The 23,292-nt window shown below is 42.3% G+C and overlaps 1 long non-coding RNA gene across 1 annotated transcript; it reads left to right on the top strand.

Annotated features, from left to right (window-relative positions):
* Positions 1-3,999: 3,999 nt before the first annotated feature.
* Positions 4,000-6,143, top strand: LOC119915123. Its single transcript, XR_005446895.1, has 3 exons — positions 4,000-4,090; positions 4,447-4,597; positions 4,856-6,143. It is a non-coding gene; the product is annotated as an uncharacterized LOC119915123 (long non-coding RNA).
* The last annotated feature ends 17,149 nt before the right edge of the window (positions 6,144-23,292 follow it).

Below are 23,292 nucleotides of genomic sequence, written 5' to 3'. Positions count from 1 at the left end.
ACTGTCATTCTGAAAAGATGAATGAGCGTTTGTTTGATTGTGGTGGTGAATTAACGTAATCATTTACGTCCCGCTGGCTGCCATCAGGTTAGTTATTATTGTTGGCTGCAAACAGGTTACAGGTTTATATAGTTTTTATAGTTTTATTTAGTTAACGTTACACTGGGTTTGAGAGTCTGTGTTGATTTACAGTAGTTTATAAGCTGTCATTAGTTGTAGACGCATTGCACTTTAGCCTATATGGTTGTGCTCTGTAAGTGAAAAACAGGTTACAGTTACAGAATTCCTTATATATATGCAGTGTTCTAAGCTGCTTAGATGGAACACGGCAGGTAATGCAACACTATAACCACTAGAGACTTGAGACTTGAGACTTGACTCTAGCTCAGAGACTTGTGAGTATCTCTGTTATAGACTCCTGCAAACACCTTAGACACAAACAAAATGGCACATATCCACCAGCAGGTGGCCCTATACTACACAATACATGTCTATAAATTCCTTCCACAAAATCGTAAAACACGAAACCTACTTTTTTGCACTCCTCCTAGGCAGTGAGTCTGATCTGCACGGAACTTTTCATGTTGAATCTATGGAAACTCAAAATCAAAAGTTATTAAAAGAATTTATCCAAAAGTTGCACAAGTTATAAAGGAACAACTTTCTGTATATTTCAGACAAACAGGAAGTGATGTCATATCTACATATAGGTCTTATTACTATATCACTGTTAATTTGGTTCACACATGGTAACAAATTACACATGTACACCAGCAGGTGGATCTATAATCAAGTGTGTTTGGGCCAGTAACTCCCACATAGTGCATCTCACATTCAATCACCTTACATGCCCGCATTCCCTGGATTGAGCTGCATCTCTAGCCTTTCTTTCTACAATTTTTCTTAGCAAAATTGTGAAAATTGACCAGCTTTAACTTTATGAACCTGCCTAATATTGTGTAGGTCCACCTTTTGCTGCCAAAACAGCCCTGACCTGTCAAGGCATGGACTCCACTAGACCTCTGAAAGTGTGTTGTGGTGTCTGGCACCAAGATGTTGGCAGCTGTAGGTTGGTAGATCCTTGAAGTCCTGTAAGTTGCGAGGTGGGGCCTCCATGGTTCCATGGATCCATGGTTTGTTCAGCACATCCCACAGATGCTTGACTGGATTGAGATCTTTGGAGGCCAAGTCAACACCTTGAACTTGTTGTTGTGTTCCTCAAACCATTCCTGAACAATTTTCGTATACTGTTTCCATGAAACGGTGTCCATGGTCTGCAACAATGCTTAGATAAGTTGGTAAACCCATATGGATGGTAGAACCCAAGGTAGGCAGAACATTGCCCAAAACATCACATTGCCTCCACTGACTTGCCTTCTTCCCATTGTATGAGAACCAGCATTACCTTTTTCAGCAACTTGACCTTCAGTAGCTCATCTGTTGGAATCGGATTGCTAATCAGACTGTAAGCCGTGACCAGAAGAGGAAGTCTGGGCCTAGATGTCTGTTGTCTGGGAGGAATCGGAATCCCTGAAACACTGGTTGTTAACAATGGGTTCTGTAACAGGACATATAATCAGGGAGCTGATAACATAGAAGCTAAATTCCATATCATCCTGTTTGGTTCTGTCAAAGTTTTTGATGTTACATTTTTGTCTTTGTTTTTCTCTGTCTCTGTTGTTGTCTTTGTATTTGCTGTTGTTTTTGTCTTTGTATCTGTTGTCTTTCATCTGTGGCATTGTTCTCGCTGCTGCTGTTGTCATTGTATTGATTTTGTACAGAATAAAGATCCCAGAAACTGTCTGACTGTCGATGCTTTGTAGCTCAGTTGTGAACTGTGTTGAGTTTCTAAGTACCACCAGTGTGCTGGAGGGAAAATTTGGGGGATTTAGGGTCACTGCTGAGCACTTTAACCAAATGAGCTTTACTCTCTGAGAGCTTTAGTGTGTGAACAGGCTCCATAATGAGCTGCTGGGAGCTTCAGTCCCGAAAATCACAAAGCAAACAGAGCCATCATGGAGGGGAGTCTGCCTGTTAAACTCAGCACTAATACAAATTCTAGAAGATTATGTGGAAGAAGCAGCCGCTCATGTCTCAGTTGTTCTCTGAGTCTGAATACAGACAGCTCAGCCGGACAGAAGACTCACCGCTGCCCTCTGCTGACTCACTCTGTTGTTGCCACTGGTCCTCATGATGAGCAACTATGGGAGTAAATTCACTGTTGTCTTTCTATACTTCCAGACATAACTTTCAGGATGTAACTTGGAAGGAGTGAGGGAGGTTCATACTCAAGTCCTAGTGTGTTCACAAACACTGAAACAAGCTACTGAAAAACTCAAATTGTTTTTATGTAAATACATTTTTATCACTTTCTGTGCAATGGGAGAATTAGCAAAACATTAGTAAAGCAGGTAAATGCATCTCTCACTGAGCTATGACTGTGGGCCACAATGGAGAAGAGGATGTAGGAACAGAAAATAGCCTATTCTTTGTTGTTATGACCCCCACTAACCCCCAAATCCTTGAAGCTGGCTGGCAGATATGATCTCAGTCAACAACAGAAAATAGTCCAAGGGCTAATTAGTTTGCAGTGGTATTTTTCATATACTGTATGTTCATATAGTGAGTTTGGTCATTTATAAGATGTTTATTAAAGTTAGTAGCCTGGTATTTTGTGCTTCAAAAATTAAAGATAAGCACGCAACGAAACGTAAAGAGTAGTCGCTCAAGGTAGGTGTAATTGACTTTCTCCTGATGCTGGTGCTACTTCTACAGTTATATCAGTCGTACATGAGGTAGCTAACAGTTACAGAGGTATCAATGAGACATTAATATGATGGCTTACTGTTTTTTTGTTTGATTAGCTCAGAGCCTAACCCAAGTCAGATCTTTTTCTGGGTTAATGAAATAAAATCTACTAAAATGACAAATGTTTTTCAAGCTGCTGTAGCTACTGTCTAGTTGAAATTATTCTGTTACTGTGACTGCTGCCTATCTGCCTAATGGTAAATTTGGCCCCTGACTAGTACTGCTAGGACTAGTAGACTTATAAAGGTATGTTAACTAAGGTTGAGGATAATCCTGCTGTTGACAGAAAGAGCCAGGGCCAAGAAGTCAATGCCCCTTTAAATAATGGAAGGGAAAATGGGTTTTTTATCTACAATCCACATTTGACCACTTGGACTGCTTCTTCTTTTCCAATGTATTTATTTTTCTCTTTCAGGTGAGGTGATTACTTTACTCGAAGTGTTTCTAGTTTTGAAATTCTATTTTAATGACTCATTTTGTGATGTACTGTACTTGCATATAATTCTCAAGAATGCAGTAATGAAGGTCTCTAAAGACGCAGAGAATGTGCTGACCAGTGGCAAATTCCCGGGCCATTTTCGTGCCTCAGTCCGCCCCTGGCACTGGGTGTGAAGAACTGGAGGTGAATGGACCTCTTCTCCCTCCCTCCCTGTCTCTTTCTACTATTACTATCAAATCAAACAATGCAATGCTTTAAAATAAAAATAATCTTAAAATAAACATAGTCTGCATATGCACACATTAACATTTCTATATACATAAAACCACGTACGGAAGCATGACAACACACAAAAAAACACAACTAACAAACAAGGATTACTTTTTTCATTCACCACACACGTGCATAACTCAGAGGTAACATACTCAGAGTTGATTGAACCAAATCTAATCAGCCAACTCAGAGTTCATTGTTCGCTTCAGAGTTTTTTTTAACTTGTTTTCTGGAACATGCCCTGGGCCTCGCTGCCAGCAGGACAAAAACGTCATCACCACCGTCCCCAGTGTCATCACCATTATTTCTAACCACAGAACACGCCGCTCTGTGTGTTTTCAGCAGCAGCAGCTGTGACTCAGGTTGTTCTCTGCCTCCGTGTCGAGGTCAGTGTTTATATTTAGCATGTCATGTCCAGTCCCATGTATTCACCAAGTTCTTTAAAACCTGCAGGTTTCTCACAATGACATTCCCTGCCAGTGACACCGCACACAATGTTGTTTCCTCAGCAGCATGACGGACACAGAAAGCATCAGCTGATTCACTGAGGATTCTCTACGGAAACTCCAGGTTTTTCATTATCAGGAAATAGAATCATGTGAAAAATCCAACAACTAAAGTGTTGATTTCGTGTCTATAATTTAGTCATCTATTCAGTTAGATATGTGACTTTTATCTAATTGACTGGATCTTAAACACTGCACTGACGAATAGCAGAGTTAATGTGTGTCAGTAACAATTCTATTCAATTCGGTATCAAAACACTTAAAGGGTATTTACTGATAAAGAAAAATCACAATTTCTAAAAATGAACACTGCATTGCCAAACGTATGCGGACACCTGAACATATGTTATAACTGAACATATCATTCCAGGACCATGGCCATTAATCTGCTGCTAACCGCCTCCATTCTTCTGATTACAGGGTTTCCACCAGATGTTGAAACCTGGCTGCAGGGATTAACTCACATTCAGACAGCTTCCAACGTCTAGTGGAAAGCCTGAAAGCTTTAGCGTAACACCGATGTTGGGTGACAAGGCCTGGCTCACAGTCAGCGTTCCGGGTCATCCCAAAGGTATTGGATAGGGTTGCAGTCAGGGCTCTGTGCAGGCCACAATTCTTTAATGAGCTGTCATGCTTTCATGTTGAAACAGGAAAGGGTCTTGATCACACTATTGTCATATTGTCACTAAGTATCATTGTATGCTGTAGCAAGCAAGAAAAACTGTCTCAGACCAGTACCAGTACTGTAAAGTATGCAGAAAGGGCTGGCCACATGCTTTTGGCCATGTAACAATATTAAGAGGAATATTTCTCATGTCTCCTGTTGCAGGGCGGATGTTTCACTGCATGTTGCTGCATCCTGGTGGTCAAAAGAAGAACTGCAGCATCTGTTTTTCTAACTACACACACTCAGTTTAGCAAAATTTGCATCAGAGCCCATTTTTAGTTCATCACATTCATGCAACCCCCCTTGCAGTGGCACTGTGCCTCCCCCCCAGTTAGAGAACCACTGCTGTGGAGCAAGGGCAGATATTTCATGTCACTGTTGGTGGGAACAAGAAAAACATCTCCCAACTGGATCAAACCACTGTGAGGCATAGGAGAGGGAGGACATAACTTTTTTTAAATGTGTTGGACCGTTTGTGTACCAAATACATTGACTAGACGTGGACAACAGTGGTTCTATGTAATAGTTTGGATCAAAATTGTTGCTAGGGACAATTCTACTTAATTCTACACCCTATGTTGTGACAAAGACCACATAGGGAAGAGGCCAGGGTGGATGGACAAATGAACAACAAATGAATTCATTTTTATGTATTTTCCTAAATCATGTTTTTTTTGTGTACTCAAAGGAATATAAATGAAATTGATGTTAGTTTGTTCATTTAAAGAATGGCATTTTAACTGTTACAAATGGTGTTTTATTCTTACAACATGAAATCACAGTGGATTTAATTAGGCTTTTTTTTTTTATCTAGATCAACAGAAAAATCCAGTTTTACTTGATATTAAACTGTGCAGCCACTTGCTATTAAAAGTCACATAAATGGTTAAATGGGGACCACCTGAATGTCCACAAGGGTTTTCAACTTATTATAGAATAAATACACCATTATCTGGAAGGTCCAAGTGTTTTGGCAAAATCTACACCGTGAAACCTCAAGAACAGGAAATAGGGATTTCAAAGCCCAAGTCAGGGATGGATATATATTTCCAAGTTCCTATATCTCCCCTGGAGTACAGTGAAATCAAGAAATGGAAAATGTTTGGTACAATCTGCCTAGAGCATCCCCGCCACAGAAAGTGAGTCACAGTGCAAGAGCTAGTGAGAAGGCTTCAAGACCAATTACTACTGTGAGGGAGTTACAAGCTTCCACAGATGTATGGGAGAGAGGCAAGGAGAACAGCTTTTACTCTTGAAACAGCTATGAGAGTGGTGAGAGTGAACCAGAACAGTAAAGTTGTGTATCGGACAGATAAACAGTGAGCTTTTGAGTTCATGGACACAGTCAAGATGTCGGTCTTGGTTTAGGTTTTTAATAACTTTATAACTATGGACTTGTAGCTGTTTTTGGCAGAGTCGCTGTTTGGAGGAAGCTTGGATCCAGCAGATTTTGTTTGTGTATTTGGAGGAACATTGTGTGCTGCAGGGGTGTGACGGTCTGTTCCTTATAAGAACTGCCCACACACCAAAAAATCTGCTTGATGCAATCCAAAACTGGAAACACATCCTAGCAGCCAGCCAAGCTGTCACAAACAGTGACATTTTCAAACAAGCCTTTCAAATGTATTAAAGTGCATTACAAATGAAATGTGTTATTATTATTATTATTATTAGGTCTGAAGCAGGTACTGATTTACCTCTGAGACAGTCTACAGTGGATTTATTACATATCAGTCACACCAACTCAAAGAGTCACTGTCGGGAAGCTAGTCAGGTGTTGGATTGATGTTGCTTGTATTAATTAAAATTAATATTAGAATTAAAATTAAAATTAATTTCAATTCAATGGGGATTCATTGGCAGGGGAAACTAATGAATTGTGCTATTAAATATACAGTATATACATACTCACTTCCTTGTTTACAAGTCAAAGCAGACTTGTGTGATGCCAACATCTCACATTTGCCTACAAAAATAACAGCACAAGGATCCAGATCTTCTTTACCAAAGCGGGGGTAGACTGTTTTGCAAAACGTGCAGTATCATGGTCGAACATAAAGGAAATCTAGTGACAAACACTTTGCCGCCGCAAAACATACGTGGAGAATGGCAGTAATGTATGGAGGGCATAAGACAAGACACAAGCAAGCTCTGAAAGAATCCAGGTAAGCTGGTATAAATATGCTGGGTTAGGGTTAGGCCCACGAAATCCTGGAGGGACTGTTTAATGATTCAACTAGAATTCTAAAGTTAAACTTTTTCACTTAAAAACGAACATTGCAACTTTCATTGCAATTTTTTAGAAAAGCTGCTGCAAAATCAGGCATTTTAGCCCAGGAAGTCCTGGAGGGACTGGTTACTACTCTCGGGCAGGTTGGTGTAGGCATGCATCATAAGCATGTGTCGACAGTGTTTGTGAAGTTACTCTCAATGCCTCAAGGGGGTAAAGTTTCACACTGCAGCTTTAAGTAACTGCTGAAAAGATGAAATGTCCATGTTGTGTACGACTGTGATCTGCTACTGGTGATACTAGTGAACTAGTGATGGACGGACAAAGCGTTGTGAAGCTTTTGAGGCTTCTTCCTGAATGGGCTGAAATCTTTTTTTTTAGTTTTGAAGCATGGAAGACATGTAACAGTGACATCAAGTGGTCTGCAGAAATTATAGCGGCCCTGAACCTGTAACTGTGGAGAAACAATGGGCCTTTTGCTGCGTTCCATTTACCTCGGAAGTCGGAGGTCGGAGCTGGGAATGACGTCACACCCGAGTTGACGGCGTTCCCGTTAACAAGTCGGAAAAACTCGCTCGGCCAGCTGTTTACAACTAGCCAGGTTAGCTATTGATACGCCGGTTGATAAAAAAACGCATTGTGCGGTATTTACTCACACTCAACACTGTAGCAACACGTCCACAGACAGCTGCTGGACAGCACTTTGTGTACGAACATTTATATGAGTCACAAGTACACAGATGTGCTAATAAACAGTATAAACTACAGCTTTCACTACTTGTTGATACCTCGACAGCCATCTTGGATCACGAAGTCGGGGTAGTGCGGGTCTCCTGACTTCCCAAGTCGGGATTCTGACTTAAGGGGGCGTTCCCTTTGAAATTTTGACCATTGAACTAAAAAATTCCGACTTCCCATGTCAACTGGAACGCACCATTTCTCATTTCCCAAATTTCTGTCTCCTCGACTCCTCGATCCTCGAGCATGTGACCCGGAAATCGATCTCAGCACGCCATCTTGAAGGACATCTCTATTCTTAAAATGCACATCGAGGATCAAGGATTGAGGAGGTTTGCTGGAGGAGCTATAAGCAAGGATACATCGGTGTATCCTTTGTGGAAGTCTTTTCAGCCGCTCCGATGTTTACAAGAGGCGTGACAAGCAGCTGGGTCAATCCATAGCCAGAGCAGGATGCTGCAGTGTTCATGTTGTATTCATAAGTTTTATCAGTCAAGCCTATTAAAAATAATCAAATGCGCGATCAAACTTTCTGCCCTACATCGTTTGTGTAGCGCCTCATAAAGCGCTGTTCTAACCGCATTCCTTAATGTCATTTCACTTTGATATCACTGATGTTGTTGTTGTTGAATGTGATGTGTTGATGGGCAGCAGGATTGTAAAAATGAACATTAAATGGCGGCTGTGTCCCCAGTGACACTGTGTGCATTTACGCACGAGCCACAGCAACATAAATTAATAATAAAAAAATCTCCCGACATGCCGACAGGATCGGACAGGATCTGGTGTTAATTCATGTTCCAGTTTCATATAAAAGTAAAAGTGTTTGGAGTAAAACAACCATCCTGATCAGTCCTGAGCTCCATCAGAGTCTAAACATGGATTATAGAAACTGAAAGTTTAATTCTGTTTCCTCTCTCTGTCCTGTCAAGTTTATTACAGCAGGTTTTTTCTGTTTTGACCCACAATATTTGAATGACTGACAGCAGCCTCTCTAATCATCAAAGTTAATCGTTAAAGAAAACACTCATACATCAATATAACACACAAGAAAGAAATCACCTGGAAAGCTACAGGGACCGGTGGAGGTGGGGGTAAAACGTCCATGCAGATGCTGGTCTCTAAATCTGATAAAATAATTAGTTGGTGGGGGGCAGGTGGATGATTTATGCGTATAGGCCTATATAAGTTCCGTTAATGTCCGAGCCGATCCGCGCGTCACACCAATTCAGCTGCAATAATCGTGACAAAACAGCTGCTGAAGTCTAATTATTAGGCTGTATCAAGCAGAGCATTCAGCACGGATCTGTTTCATGTTTTAATAGCCTAATAGTGCCCATGTAGTCTGCACGTTATTCCCACAGAGTCCTGTGATGACAGCTGTAATTGGGGCTATATGAGATAAATGTTAGGCTACTGTGTCATTTTGTAAAGGGACTGATGATGAAACGCTCATCTCATCAAGCTGAGGGCTGTAATGATCTCCTGTTTACAGACAAAAGGAGCACCGCAAAAAAAGTGGTAGGCCTAGTCTGCAGTGTAGCCTAGTGAATGATCAGGCTGCTGTAATATGACTGTTTTCAACAGATGCTATAATTTTTATTGGAACCTCCAGATGTTTCTACGTGTTATAATGTTAACAGACATGTTTCTGGATTGTGAAGAAATGATCTGTAGCCTTTAGTGCCAAAAGCTGCTCTGCTGCTCTGACAGAGATCACAGCTCTAACAGTGGACAGATGATGCAGCTGTGCAACACGTCATATTTAACTGACGTCGCTTTAAAATGACGGCTCCCAGGAGGACATCTCATTTCGTTAAATGCCCATTTCCTCGACTCCTCTCTCCTTGCGTCTCGAGCTCGCATCTCGGGTGGGCGGGACTAAAATGTGCCTCGAGGAGTCGAAGAGGTGGAAATTTGGGAAATGAGAAAGGCCCAATGCATCAAACGGCTAATTTATTTCAGTTTCAATGGTTTTTTACAGGTCTAAATGCTGGGTTCAAGATGGCCGACTGTGATGGCCATGTCCTAAATGCCTATGCCTCCTTGAATATGATAAACTCATATTCAAGGAGGTCAGTCAAGATAACAAAAAATAGTAGTATGTACAGCAAAGTATTGTTAACAGGTTTATGTTTTATAAAGTAAAATGTCGTTTTTATGCAGCAAAAACCAACTGTCCACACACGTGGACGTCATGCAACCGTGGAGTCAGATTGCATCAAGTTTGATTTCTGTAACCTGCTAATTTATTTTTATTTAATTCTATTCAATTAAATTTTATTTATATAGAGCCAAATCACAACAACAGTTATCTCACAGGGCTTTTCATAAAAGAGCAGGTCTAGACCGTACTCTGTGATGCTATTTACAGAAGCCCAACAGTTCCCAAGCACTAGGCAAGGAAAAACTTCCTTTTAAGAGGCAGAAACCTCGAGCAGAACCATGGCTCAGGGTGGGCGGCCATCTGCCTCGACCGGTTGGGGTGAAGGAGAGAGAGAGAGAGAGAGAGAGAGAGAGAGAGAGAGAGAGAGGGAGGCAGCCTACACAATATACACACACAGAGGTACAGACAGTAAAGGTGATGTTGCTATAGCCTGAATGAAAAATGGTACAGATATATACAGTAATGTTAATGATTATAATAACAATAATAACAATAGGACTAGTAACAATAATTGTTGTAGCAGAGGGTGTCGAGCAGGAACACGGGGGCAGCAGGTGACCCGCAGCCACAGATCCAGACTCACCAGCTCCAGAGCCAGAAAACCTGCAGGAAGTGATAGGAGGAGAGAGGAGAGGGACGAGAAAGCACAAGACTACCAGAAAGGGGAGAAGTTGTGTTAGTAACATGCATTAATGGGATGAGGTTGCATACAGAGGGAGAGAAAGTAGAGGAGAGAGGAGCTCAGTGCATCATAGGAAATCCCCCGGCAGTCTAGGCCTATAGCAGCATAACTAAGGGACGGTTCAGGACTCGCCTGAGCCAGCCCTAACTATAAGCTTTATCAAAGAGGAAAGTCTTAAGCCTACTCTTAAATGTGGAGATGGTGTCTGCCTCCTGAACCCAAACTGGAACCTGGTTCCACAGGAGAGGAGCTTGATAGCTGAACGCTCTGGCTCCCATTCTACTTTTGGAGACTCTAGGAACCACAAGTAACCCTGTATTCTGGGAGCGCAGTGCTCTGGTGGGGTAGTAAGGTACTATGAGCTCTTTAAGATAAGATGGTGCCTGACCATTAAGAGCTTCGTAGGTAAGAAGAATGATTTTAAATTCTATTCTGGATTTTACTGGAAGCAAATGCAAAGAAGCTAAGACAGGAGAAATATGATCTCTTTTCCTGGTTCCTGTCAGAACACGTGCTGCAGCATTCTGGATCAGCTGAAGAGTCTTAATGGACTTTTTCGAGCAGCCTGATCATAAGGAATTGCAGTAATCCAGCCTAGAAGTAACAAATACATGGACTAGTTTTTCTGCATCATTTTTAGACGGGATGTTCCTGATTTTTGCAATATTACGTAGGTGAAAAAAGGCGGTCCTTGAAATTTGCTTAATGTGAGACTTAAACGACATGTCCTGATCAAAGATAACTCCAAGATTTCTCACAGTGGTGCTGGAGGCCAGGGCTATGCCATCAAGGGAAACTATATCTTTAGATAATGCGTCACGGAGGTGCTTAGGCCCCAGAACAATAACTTCAGTTTTATCTGAGTTTAACATTAGAAATTTACAGGTCATCCAGGTTTTAACATCCTGAAGGCACATTTGAAGTTTAGCTAACTGATGAGTTTCATCTGGTTTGATCGATAGATATAACTGAGTATCATCTGCATAACAATGAAAGCTTATGGAATATTTCCTGATAATATTGCCTAAAGGAAGCATATATAAAGTGAAGAGGATTGGTCCGAGGACCAATTAGTGATTTCCAACTTGGGTGTGAAAGACCAAGAACAAGGCTTTCAAATGAGTTATAATTTAGCTTAGGTTTAGAGCTGATTAGTAGGGTAGAGTCGAAGATAGCTGCAACTCCACCTCCTCGGCCTGTGCCTCGAGGAATGTGAGTATTAATATGACTGGGAGGGGTGGATTCATTTAGGCTAACATATTCTCCATCACCCAGCCAGGTTTCAGTAAGACAAAATAAATCAATATCATAATCTGATATTAGTTCATTTACTAGTACACCTTTAGAAGAGAGAGATCTGATGTTTAAGAGTCCACATTTAACTCTCCTATTCGTTTACACTATTGTAGTTTTTATTGTGGTTTTAATTTTTATGAGGTTTTTATGCACAGCTCCTCTTCTGTTTACCTTTTTAAATAATTTCAATGGTCGGGGGGCAGACACCGTCACTATAGGATTTTCACTAAGTAACTCCTGAAATGGAGGAGCCTCCTGGTCTCAACTCTGGGTTGTCATGGATTTGGTCCACTAATAAACTTGGCCAGATTTCTAGAAATGAGAGCTGCTCCTTCCCAAGTGGGATGGATGACGTCTCTCTGGATCAGACCAGGTCTTCCCCAGAAAGTCTGCCAATGATCTACAAAGCCCACATCATTTGCTGGACACCACCTCAACAACCAGCGGCGGAATGACGACATGCGGCTATACATGTCATCACTGGTCAGATTTGGCAGGGGTCCAGAGAAAACTACGGTATCCGACATTGTTTTTGCATATGTACACACCGACTCAACATTAATCTTAGTGACCTCCGATTGGCGTAACCGGGAGTCATTACCGCCGACGTGAATAACAATCTTACTGTATTTACGTTTATCCTTAGCCAGCAGTTTCAAATAAGACTCAATGTTGCCCACTCTGGCCCCAAGGATGCACTTAACTGTGGCCGCTGGCTTCGCTAACTTCACGTTTCTCAAAATGGAGCTGCCAATGATCAGAGTTGGTTTCTCAGCGGGTGTGTCGCTGAGTGGGGAAAATCTGTTAGAAACGTGAACAGGTTGATGGTGCCCCGTGGACTTCCTCCTTTGGACAGTCACCCAGCCCCCCCCCCCCCCCCCCCCCCCCCCCCCCCTTTCCTGGCTGCTCAGGAAATCCCGGGGGACAGCTACCAGAGGCTAACTCAGGCAGTTCTGCACCGACTACCGGGGACTGGCTAGCTACAGTAGCTAAAGACTGATCTACCAAGGTGCGGAGCCAGACTTCTAAATCACTGAGCCTCGCCTCCATGTCTAAAAATAAACTACACTTATTACACGTACCATTACCACTAAAAGAGGCAGAGGAGTAACTGAACATCTGACACACCGAGCAGGAGAAAGTAGGAGAGAGAGAGGGAGAAGGAGAAGCCATCGCTAGCTGCTAAGCTGAAGTCGCTAACGGCTAAGCTAAAGTACTGTAGCGTCAGCTACCAAAAGTAGCACAGTGTGAGTGCTCAGGCAAAATTACTGTAAAGAATAATTGTTTAGTGGACAGTTGGCTGCTGTAATCTAACAAATGTAACTGTTATTTAGCGAGAGCAGCACAACACGGTACCAACACACAAGCACCGGAAATGGAAATGAGTCGATCAGCCACCACAGTATGTCAGTCAGGTACACCAGTAGAACTCACGATAGTGGGACGGATAATTTATCTATTCTAATTTTTCACAGATGTGATAAATTGTATTATATTATAATAAAACAGACATGTAACAAATATATGCAGCCTTTACACAAAATAAGATACTCACATATTGCAGAGAACTACAACTATGTAATCTGTTACATGTTGGATGTTGATATGTTAAAAGTGAGATGATTCAACATGAAGTTAGATAAGGATATTAACATGCTGCTGGGTTTCCGCATACATGTAACTACAGTTATAAATACCCATGGGAGTGGGTTTTTTCTTCCTAAAATATGTGTTTTATTGTTAATTTTCAACTATTGAGCTTAAATACATAGCATAACATGACATAAAAACTTAATATTCCATATTGTCAGGTGTGGTATTTTACTCCTTGTCCACACGTTAAATAATTTAAAATCAAAACAGAATTTTGAATAAAATGTAAATAGATTTGTACATTAGCCAAATTTTGAGTGAAAAAAAGAATCTTTAAAAAAATTTAGATATTGTTTTTAATAATTCATGCATGAGAGTAAATGGAAGAAAAAATGTTCACCATTTGGTAAATATCCAAAAAACTCTGCTACTGTCTACAGCTGCTGTGTTTGACTGACCAAGCTGGTTGGCTGGGCTCCAGCAGTGGATCAACAGACCGTAACATTAGCTTACAAGCTATGGGTAGACACAGTGTTTCCTATTAATTAATGAGACTATGGCGGCCTTCTATGGCGGCCCGCCAGTCTAATTTGCCTGCCATAGTCTCAAAATGAACCGAAAATTGTTTTACACATCTCATAATAACGTTTCAGACCTCTAACATTGTGTTTTGTGGGCGCTGCTGTAAGCTTGCACGCTCTGGCATCCGACTCGAGACAACCACTTTTCTTTTGAGGTAATGTTAACGGCCTGTTTCTGTCACTCGTTTGTGAGACAGCGATTAAGATAGCTGCGCCTAAATTTGGAGTGCACACGTATTCAGTCGGTCCAGAGCAACGTTGAGATTGTCCGTACGTCACCGACAGCTTCAGAGCATTGTGTGGAGAGGGCCAGGCAGAGTGGGTGACTGAAAATCTGCAGGCCGTCGGAGAGCTGCTAAACTTGGGATAGAGGAGCAGGGAGCAGGGCTCCAGCTTTCGGACACCCGTGGTCGGACTGGACATTGCTCGCAACTACGCCGTTTTATCAAGGGAGGAGCTTGGAGTAAACTGCTTTTATTAAACTGGCTTTTTACTTTAGTTTTTAGGATTACAAAGTTGATTTATCTTCACTCGAGCTTCTCAGCAGCTAGGTTCCGTGCACATCCGGTTTCAGTGTTGTTAGCGTTGTTTGGCACTACTTCTTATTTATATAAAAACTGGACAAAACTGGACATTACTTGGAGAAAAGAAAGCGAGGAGGTTGAACTACTTGGTGAGTTCAGAAAACCTGTATGTAACTTTATTCCAGTTATCATTGTACATGCCTGATCGATCCCAACTCCATTCAGAAAACAAACATTTTAGAAGTTATTGTCCTGCTGTCTTGCTGACAGACCTGACAAAGCATGAATCCATATGTTTAACAAAACTGCATCATATTGTAGTTATTTCGGCATCCGTTTGATCTGTTTATTGCTATTTAATCACAGCAAAATGTTTACTTTGGGTACATACAGCTGTAGTAATGGCGAATTGTCTTTATTCACGTTATCGCGTTAAAATCGCTTTCACGCGTTGTGTATGAACCCTTGCAGTGAATGTACTCACGCGAGAAAAGCATCGCGAGGAGAAAATACACGTTTGGTCTGAATGCGGCATTAGAGTCCTACCTGAAGAGAGGCTGCGAAGTCTTCATGTTAAGCGATATGAGAACCACATTCAACATTATTCATCAAATTGGGTCGGACTTGATGACTTTAGTGCGAGGACACACGTGACAACGCTTGGTTTTCAAAATAAGGTGTCTATGCAGTATGGAAATAAGATTAATTGGATCATATTCACAGAAAGTATAAAACATATTACCCGTGTCCATTAAAAGTAAAACAACAACAATTTTTGGAAAAACATAATAAAATAAAAATAAATTTGTTGACTTGTTTGTTGCTGTTTCATCACTATTTATAGCTAAACAATGGGTTTATGGTTAAATAATTTATTAGAGCACAACATTGTTTACAAGTGTACATTTAATTTTGCACCAAATTAATGCACTTAACAATTAAAATTTTAAAAAGAAATTCTTCCGAGGGGGCATGCCCCCGGCCCCCCAACATTGTCCGAGGCCCACCCGCCATGTGTCTTAATATCCTGTGGGAAACATTGGGTGGACAGCTATGTTTCCATCTAAATGTAGCAAACATTTTAACCCCATTTCAATAAAATTTGCAAATGAATTAGTAGCATTAACAAATGAGAGACTAACTGCCACTGTAGACAGTTTTTCTTGCACAAAGATTTAATGAATGAAAACAGCCCACAAAAATGAAACTGCTGTTTTTACCATCTGAAATCAAAATTACACTGGTGGAAAGCTATACACTAAATATATACTAATCTAAAATTATAATGAATATGCTAACATTAGCAGTAATCAAACCGTAACCACAGTGGTGTAAAATCAGAAAATGGTTTTATTTGTGAATCGGTTCAATTGTTGAATTTCAACTAATAAGCTTTTTAAAAGTCACAAATACTATATAAACTATCTATAGGCAGACTATCCAAATAAAGTGTAACCTACAAATATATTTATAGTATACTAACATTATACTTTTGATTTAATGTTATAATATTTTACGAATACACTAATACACAAATATATACTAGTTACTCCTCCATGTCGAGTGTAAATGAGAGTGAAGTCCAGGGACCTTTTTTCTTCCACTTCAAGCACTGTACATCACTGACATGTCAAGTACAGTGCAACATGATTGCACGATTTGATGCCATAGCACACAGCAGACTTGTTATAAAAGTAGTTACAGCAGCTGAGATGTGTCGATCCAGGGAGGGAATGGGATATATTTGTGAGCGTTGATCTATGTCAGTGTGACACTGGTGCCTGATCTGCATCGAGACATTCTGTCATATTTCCATTATTGGTTAGAGCTTTACTGACATTTCTTTGTATTTTACAGCATATTGAAAACATATTGGCACCTTATTTATGATTGATGTCATAACAGATTGTTGCTGTAGTAGAATTATTACACAGAATGGACAGGAGTGTGCATTTGGTCCTCCATCTCTCACAGTGTAGTCGCGTTAAAAAGGAATCCCTTACACAGCCAGTGTGGACAGAAGGAGGAATGACTATAGCCACCAATAACTTAATAAACATATGTGATGTGAGCAGGGTATTAATAATAATTATAAAAGATGTAATAATCAATCAATTTTAAAAAATACATTATTTTCGAATGTAAAAGGGGAGAAATGTGATTTCAGTTCAGTTTTCAGACTGTCTCCACCGACAGAGACGGGAACAGGTCAGTGTCAAATAATGCTCAGAGAACCTGATATGGAGAGGGCAGAAAAGAGTTCCAGTGAGTAAGCAAGACAATTTCCCGGTATTCCAAAGAGTACCGCTGAGTACCAGCCCACCTCAAAGCACTGCTGTTGTATCTTTGAAATGTCATATTCAAAAAACTTTTGGATGAAAGCCCTTTTTTGACTTTTTGGGGGTTCTTTTAATGTTTTCATTTCATCTTTACAATCATAAAAATCACTAAAACTGAAGATACAAATTTGTCAGACGGTGAAGGAGTTTTTCTTTTTTTAGGACCAGCAATTCAATGGTATTGAGTAACAGAAACATAAAGAGTTTTTCCATTATGGCGGGGTAGTCACGCTGAGCCATGTCATGAAGAGCCACAAGCAGGCGAGTTGCCCTGGCACAACTGTGTGGTGGGGTTTATAGCTGCTGACATAATTGAAGCACATTTCTCCTTGGTGCTGGTGTAAACAACAGCATTGGAGATCTTGGTACTTTCATTTTATTGCTGCATTGATGCTGTGACTCTTTAAATGCAGCACTGTCTCATCATTGTATATGAAAATACATTTTTGAGACAATCCAGTGGCTGTGAAAAGATGGTTCTGTTGAGGGGGGAACGCTATTGCGCATGACTACAGCAGCACAGCTACCCTCTGCTGTGAGGCTGTAGTGGAAGTTCATGTGTTCACGGCTTGGCTTGGCACAGCATGGCTAAAGCGGAACGACCCAAGCCCATGGAAAAAACCCACAGTCTGATCAGCTGGTTTCAAGATGAATCAATCTTCCTGAGGCTCTGCTGAGCTTTCTGAGCTCGTCTGATTCTGTCCTCAAAAAAACTCTGCTGGTGCTGGTTCCTCTGATCCAACCTGACCAACCACTGCTCCCTCAGCCTGGAGAGAGAGAGAGAAACAGAGGGAGTGAGGGCAAAGGCGGAGAAAAAGGAATAAGCAGGTGTTCAAACTGAAAACAAAAAATTAGCATTGATGTGGGTGCATTCATTCAGGTACAAGTGAGATGATGTAATACTATCTGGAAACTCCAGTTTGAGTACTAGATTGATGAGTTTGAAGGTTTATCAGGAACCAAAACATTGCACAATGGTTTATCATACTATGAGACAAGGTCTTACAACAGACAATCACCAGCAAAATAGTGACTTATGTTGTTACCAAGTAATCTAGTAATCTACGGAAAATGATAGCACTTGCTGTCAATAGCAGAAAAGTGAGAAAATTTAATTTGCTTACAGTTTTTCTCAACTGGTTACACACATTTTCTGAAAGCATGGCTCAATGTGGCGCTTATGTTTAAAGTGAAATGATATGGAAGTCGTTCTACATTTGTACAATATACCACCTGATATTGATAGACCACACCTGTGAGTTAGTGACCAAAGCAAAAATATGTCACTGTCTACAACATCCATCCATCCATCCATCATCAACCGCTTGTCCTGCGTACAGGGTCGCGGGGGGGCTGGAGCCAATCCCAGCTGGCATCGGGCAAAAGGCGGGGTACACCCTGGACAGGTCACCAGTCCATCGCAGGGCCACACATAGACAAACAACCACTCACCCTCACACTCACACCTAAGGACAATTTAGGGTCACCAATCAACCTAGCCTGCATGTCTTTGGACGGTGGGAGGAAGCCAGAGCACCCGGAGAGAACCCACGCAGACACAGGGAGAACATGCAAACTCCACACAGAAAGGCCGGGGCAACCGGGGTTTGAACCCACCTTCTTGCTGTGAGGCGACAGTGCTAACCACTGCACCACCGTGCCGCCCACACTGTCTACAACATAATCTTTAAAAATCAGGTTTTTCTGATTTAATCTACAAGGAATGTGCGCTTGTATGTATTTGACTAATCAACACAGTGAACCGTTGCATGACGTCACATTGTTTTGCAGCCTGGTTTAACGTTTTTTGCAGCTGCAGGTGTGAAGAGGTTTCGGCGACTGATGAAGACTTAACATAGCATGGTTTATTGACAGTGGCGGTTCTAGACCAATTTTATTGAGGGGGCCAGGATGGGGCCAGTTGTTTTGTCAGAGGGGCACATTCAAACCAGAACAAAAGAGACAAAGGCAATGTTCGAGCTTCGATATATTATTTTAACGATGCAAAGAATTTGCGTCGATGCATTTTATTAATCGATTTAATCTAAGAATCATTTCAGCCCTAAGCTCGAGTGTACTAGACATTCTCTGGATCCCAGTTTGTTTTTGTATCTCACTATAACTTTTGCTAGGAAACAACAAACGTCTCCATATTCACCCCTGTTATTTGTGAAATATACCCAAAACAAAATACTTGATAGTAGGCCATCATCTTTACATTATAAGGGGGGGGATACATTGTAAAGCAGGTTGAAAACCATCACATACAGTCTGAAATAATATATATCCCACTTTTGCTATAGAAACTTCTCCATGTCCACCCCTGTTATTAGTCCTGATGTGAAGTATACACAAATTAAACACTTGATAGTATATCATCTGTGCATAATGGAGGGGATACATATTTTGGCAGACTGCATGTCGAGCCTGGTACTACTGTTATCGCTATTTGTGTATGAAAAGTGCTGTTTAAATGCAATGCACTATTAAATTGTTATGATAATAATTTGGAGGGGGACTGAGAACAATTTCCAGCAATATCCAAAGGCTATCCATGCAATGAAAATATTGTCTACAATGCTGCATTCAGTTTAATGTACATTTCGTCACAAGGAAGATATTTTACTATGATTACTGTAGACCAAGGCTATTCATTTACAGATTCAATTGGGCCGGATTTTAAAACCAGGATACAGAGATGGGCCGGACATTTTCTCACGAGTTGGGATCATTAGGATTTTATTCACACACTTGTAATCCTTATTGGTTCAGTTCTTTATTGATGCTCTTATCAGTTCTATGTATGTATGTATTACTAAATAATTGCATATATTATTTTAAAAAATAATTTAGCATCTAAATGCTGTTTCTAGAGCAGCAACAGGACCTACAACAGCAAAGTCACTAAACAAATCTAACATGTCAGTAAATAAATCATATTCCTGACATCAACATACTGAGTGAAGTTTAGAAAGAATGAACAGCTCAGTCCTTCCTGTCCTCCCTCTGCTGCTGCTGGTGAGAGGATGGCTGGTCTGTCTCAGCCACCAGCTCAGTTTATAATGTGCCATATTTTAATGTACTGGCAAACTAAGCTGAACAGTTAGGCCTACTAAAGACAGACAGCTTTCACTTAAGCTTGTTTGTGACAATAAGCTATTAACCGAACTAGCGCTGTGCTTGTGTAAAACCAAAACACAGCTGTGGTGGATTTATGCTTATTAAACAGGTGTGTTGGTAAAGTATCGGCTTTTTACTAAGTTTTTAGTGCGCTACTTACACTAAGGAACGTAGTTGTCGCCAGTGTGGGTAATGTCCGCTGACCAGCTGGCTGACTTTGCTCTGTGTGTGCGTTTGTGCGCTCCCACGCGTGTGTGGAGTGGAAGTGCTGTGCAGAGACACAGAGGAGCGAGAGGGGCTGCAGGTCAGACAGTTATGTAGAGCCTTGATTTGCGGTGATCGATACAGCACATGTGAAACTCAACAAAGATGAGAAGGAAACCATATAGCTCACTCTTTAGCTACTTTCATATAGTTTACTTTTGTTGATAGATTATGTGCTCGGCCACATGGAGATTGCTTCGGCCAGATGTGGCCTGCGGGCCCCCAATTCAATAGGGCTGTTGTAGACTTTTCGTTCAGAGGGGGGGCCAGCATACAACATGTGATCACATCGAACACCAACACCAAATCTAAAGGATAACATCTTTTGGTCCCCTTTATGTTTCTCTCTTCTCCCTAGTGCCTATTTCCCTATTAGGTCATCGTTAGCTGGCCTTATAACCTAGAACAACAAATCTATCTGATGTGGAGACTCCAATGCTATGTCATATTGGAATTTATTACAATACCTGAGTTGTATTCTAATCTGAGGAGCCAGCTCAGGCTTTGAGCTAAATGCTAATGTCAGAATGCTAACATACTTATGATGATGTTCAGCAGGCTAACATTTGATAATTAACACAAAAGACAAAAATACAGCTGAGGCTGATCTCACACAGGCTCCGCCCTCTGCTGGACTCTATGGGTACTACCTCCTCCAATCACATGCACGCACTTGCCCACTAAAATTTTATCGTGCACCTAGCCGACCAATAGGACGTCCCTACTGCCTCAGCATCCTTTTTTCTTCAGCAAACGGCGAACTGCTCACTGAATTCACCACCTCCACGGATGGAGTCGCCACTTCTAGAAAATTATCTTTGCACCCGGGCGAGGTGACCCATGTCCTGGCCGGACAAGTCCAGGCCCCCCCGCCAGCTGACCTGCGGCTGGGGAAAAAGGAAGCGACTGGCCAAGTGACCGTTATGGGGGGAGAGAGGCCTGCTGACGCTGCCACAATCCCCCGTCTGGTGTTCAAGACACCATTGTTTTACATGTGCTGCTTGTGTAAAACTATGGTAAGGCTTTTGAGAATGTGGAAACAGTTTTGAGTAAAACATGTTAATTAAATAAACTGGGCAATGCAGCAGTCTAACTGTAGCGCTGCATTCCCTGCGTGCCCACGAGGACTCGTACGGGCGCATTGCTAGCTCACAGGCGGTGAAAGCCTGTTACATAAACAGACACGCTGCCCTGCCGACATCTCTTTCGCCGAGCGGTCACAGCACAGCTAGGCTAGTCCGCTATAGCTGGAGAGAGACAGACAAAGTCAGGTCTCTCTCGATAGAGCGGGACGAAAGAGATGGCTCGCTGCTTCGGTTAGTTTTGTTTCCTGCATGAGCGGCTCGTAGCGCCTGTTGCAGCAGGCGAGGCTGTCTACCTGCCACTGCTTCACAGGGAAGCTGTGAGCTTGAGGCTGACGTCAACACTGGGTGATGTGTCAACCACAGTCACACCGGCTGTGGTGCATTCAAGGCCCGGTCGGCAGTGTCTTAGAACGCACCTTGAACGCGACCTTTCGAAAACGGCCCATGGTGCGTTCAAGGGCACCACGGCCTTTTTCGATTGCAGCCCTTAGAAAAAGTCTAAGCTTTATTATTTATTAAACAAAAATAAATAAATAAATAAAAAGAAGAAGGGTGACAGAGGGACAGAGGCTGATGCACACCACCAGACCTCCTCCCTCCGTTATGTGTCCAGCATGCATTTATTTGTGTTTCATGTGCTGCTGTGTACACACTGAAAATGCTGTGAATGTTCAACTGATTAAATACAGTACATTCCTAAAGAGCATTCTCCTACCCACCGAACCCCCTCCATCCTCGGCTCGGTGCGTAACACGCTTCAGTCTCCACAAAACTGCACTTTCACCGATGCTAAGCTAATTATCCGACCTACGACCCACACTGCTCTCCTTGCTAAGCTCGAGAGAGACAGTGGGAGGGCCCAGGTCTTTGATGCGCTATGCAAACCACTGGGACAAAAGTCCATGTCCCACGTCGCTCTCCTGGTGGCATCCGTGCGAGACGGTAGCAGGACCTGGGCTTTCTCCTTGCAAGCCGGCTGTCCGGCCCACGCAACGGGTCGCCTACATCACCTGGCAGCCGAATGAAGGGCTGCTGCCATGGCGGTGACACAATGCAGCAATGCGAGCTAACTCTGCGTTCCCCGTGCAGTACCCACGGGAACACTGCTAGCTCACTGATAGTGTGTGCGTGTTCCTAAACACACAACCACATTGTCGACATATGCTCAACCAAACCAGCGCAGCGTTTAGCTGACTAGCTGCGACGGCATAAGTCGAGTTAACACCAATCTAGGTCAGAGCAGCGAGCTGTGGTGCGTTCAAAGACACCATCTTCACGTGTACACATTGTCATGCAGAATGGCGACGCCACAGCATGCTGACAAGCTGGGTGGATAGCATTCTGAGACGAGGCTACTCTCTTCAGTTCTGCTGCATAATGGAGGCCATTCTATCCTCTCAAGAGGAAGTGGACTTTCCTGGCAGCATATCTGTACGGGAAAGCGGAGGTGGATCTGTTTGCCAACACTCACTGCCCGCTGTGGTTCTCAATTCAGCCACAGGACAGCCCACCCTTGGGGATGGACGCGTTACACACGCGCCATTGCCAGAAGGGCTGCTGTTTGCGTTTCCCCCCCTACCCCATCTCATCCCTCCAGTTAGGTGAGGCAGGAACAGTCGTTCGTCATACTGGTAGAAGTGACGCAGTCCACAGTGACAGAGCCCTGGCCTGTACCTATGGTCTCGGGGGCTCTGTGTCAAGGCTGTGTCTCAAGGGTGCTTCATATGCGCAAGGCTGGTGTTGGACCAGCCTCTCTAGGTTTTTCTCCTAAAATTGTGGAGAGGCAGACTCAAGCTGGTCTAGCCGCTGAGGTCGCACAGACCATCCAAGCGGTGAGCAGTCTCCACCACGTCTTGCTGTAAGTAGTTGGGCTTTCAGCGTTGATGCATTGAGAGGGAGACGGATCTGCCTACCTGTTCGGTGGAATCCGTTTTCTCTTTCCTGCAAGGTCTGATGGAGAACGGGCTGTCGCGCTGCAGC

Source organism: Micropterus salmoides, unplaced genomic scaffold (genome assembly GCF_014851395.1).
Source record: "Micropterus salmoides isolate LMB-PRFRI ecotype aquatic unplaced genomic scaffold, ASM1485139v1 Ms_hic_scaffold_20, whole genome shotgun sequence".
NCBI lineage: Eukaryota > Metazoa > Chordata > Actinopteri > Centrarchiformes > Centrarchidae > Micropterus > Micropterus salmoides.
This window is presented reverse-complemented; position numbering and strand designations above follow the sequence as displayed.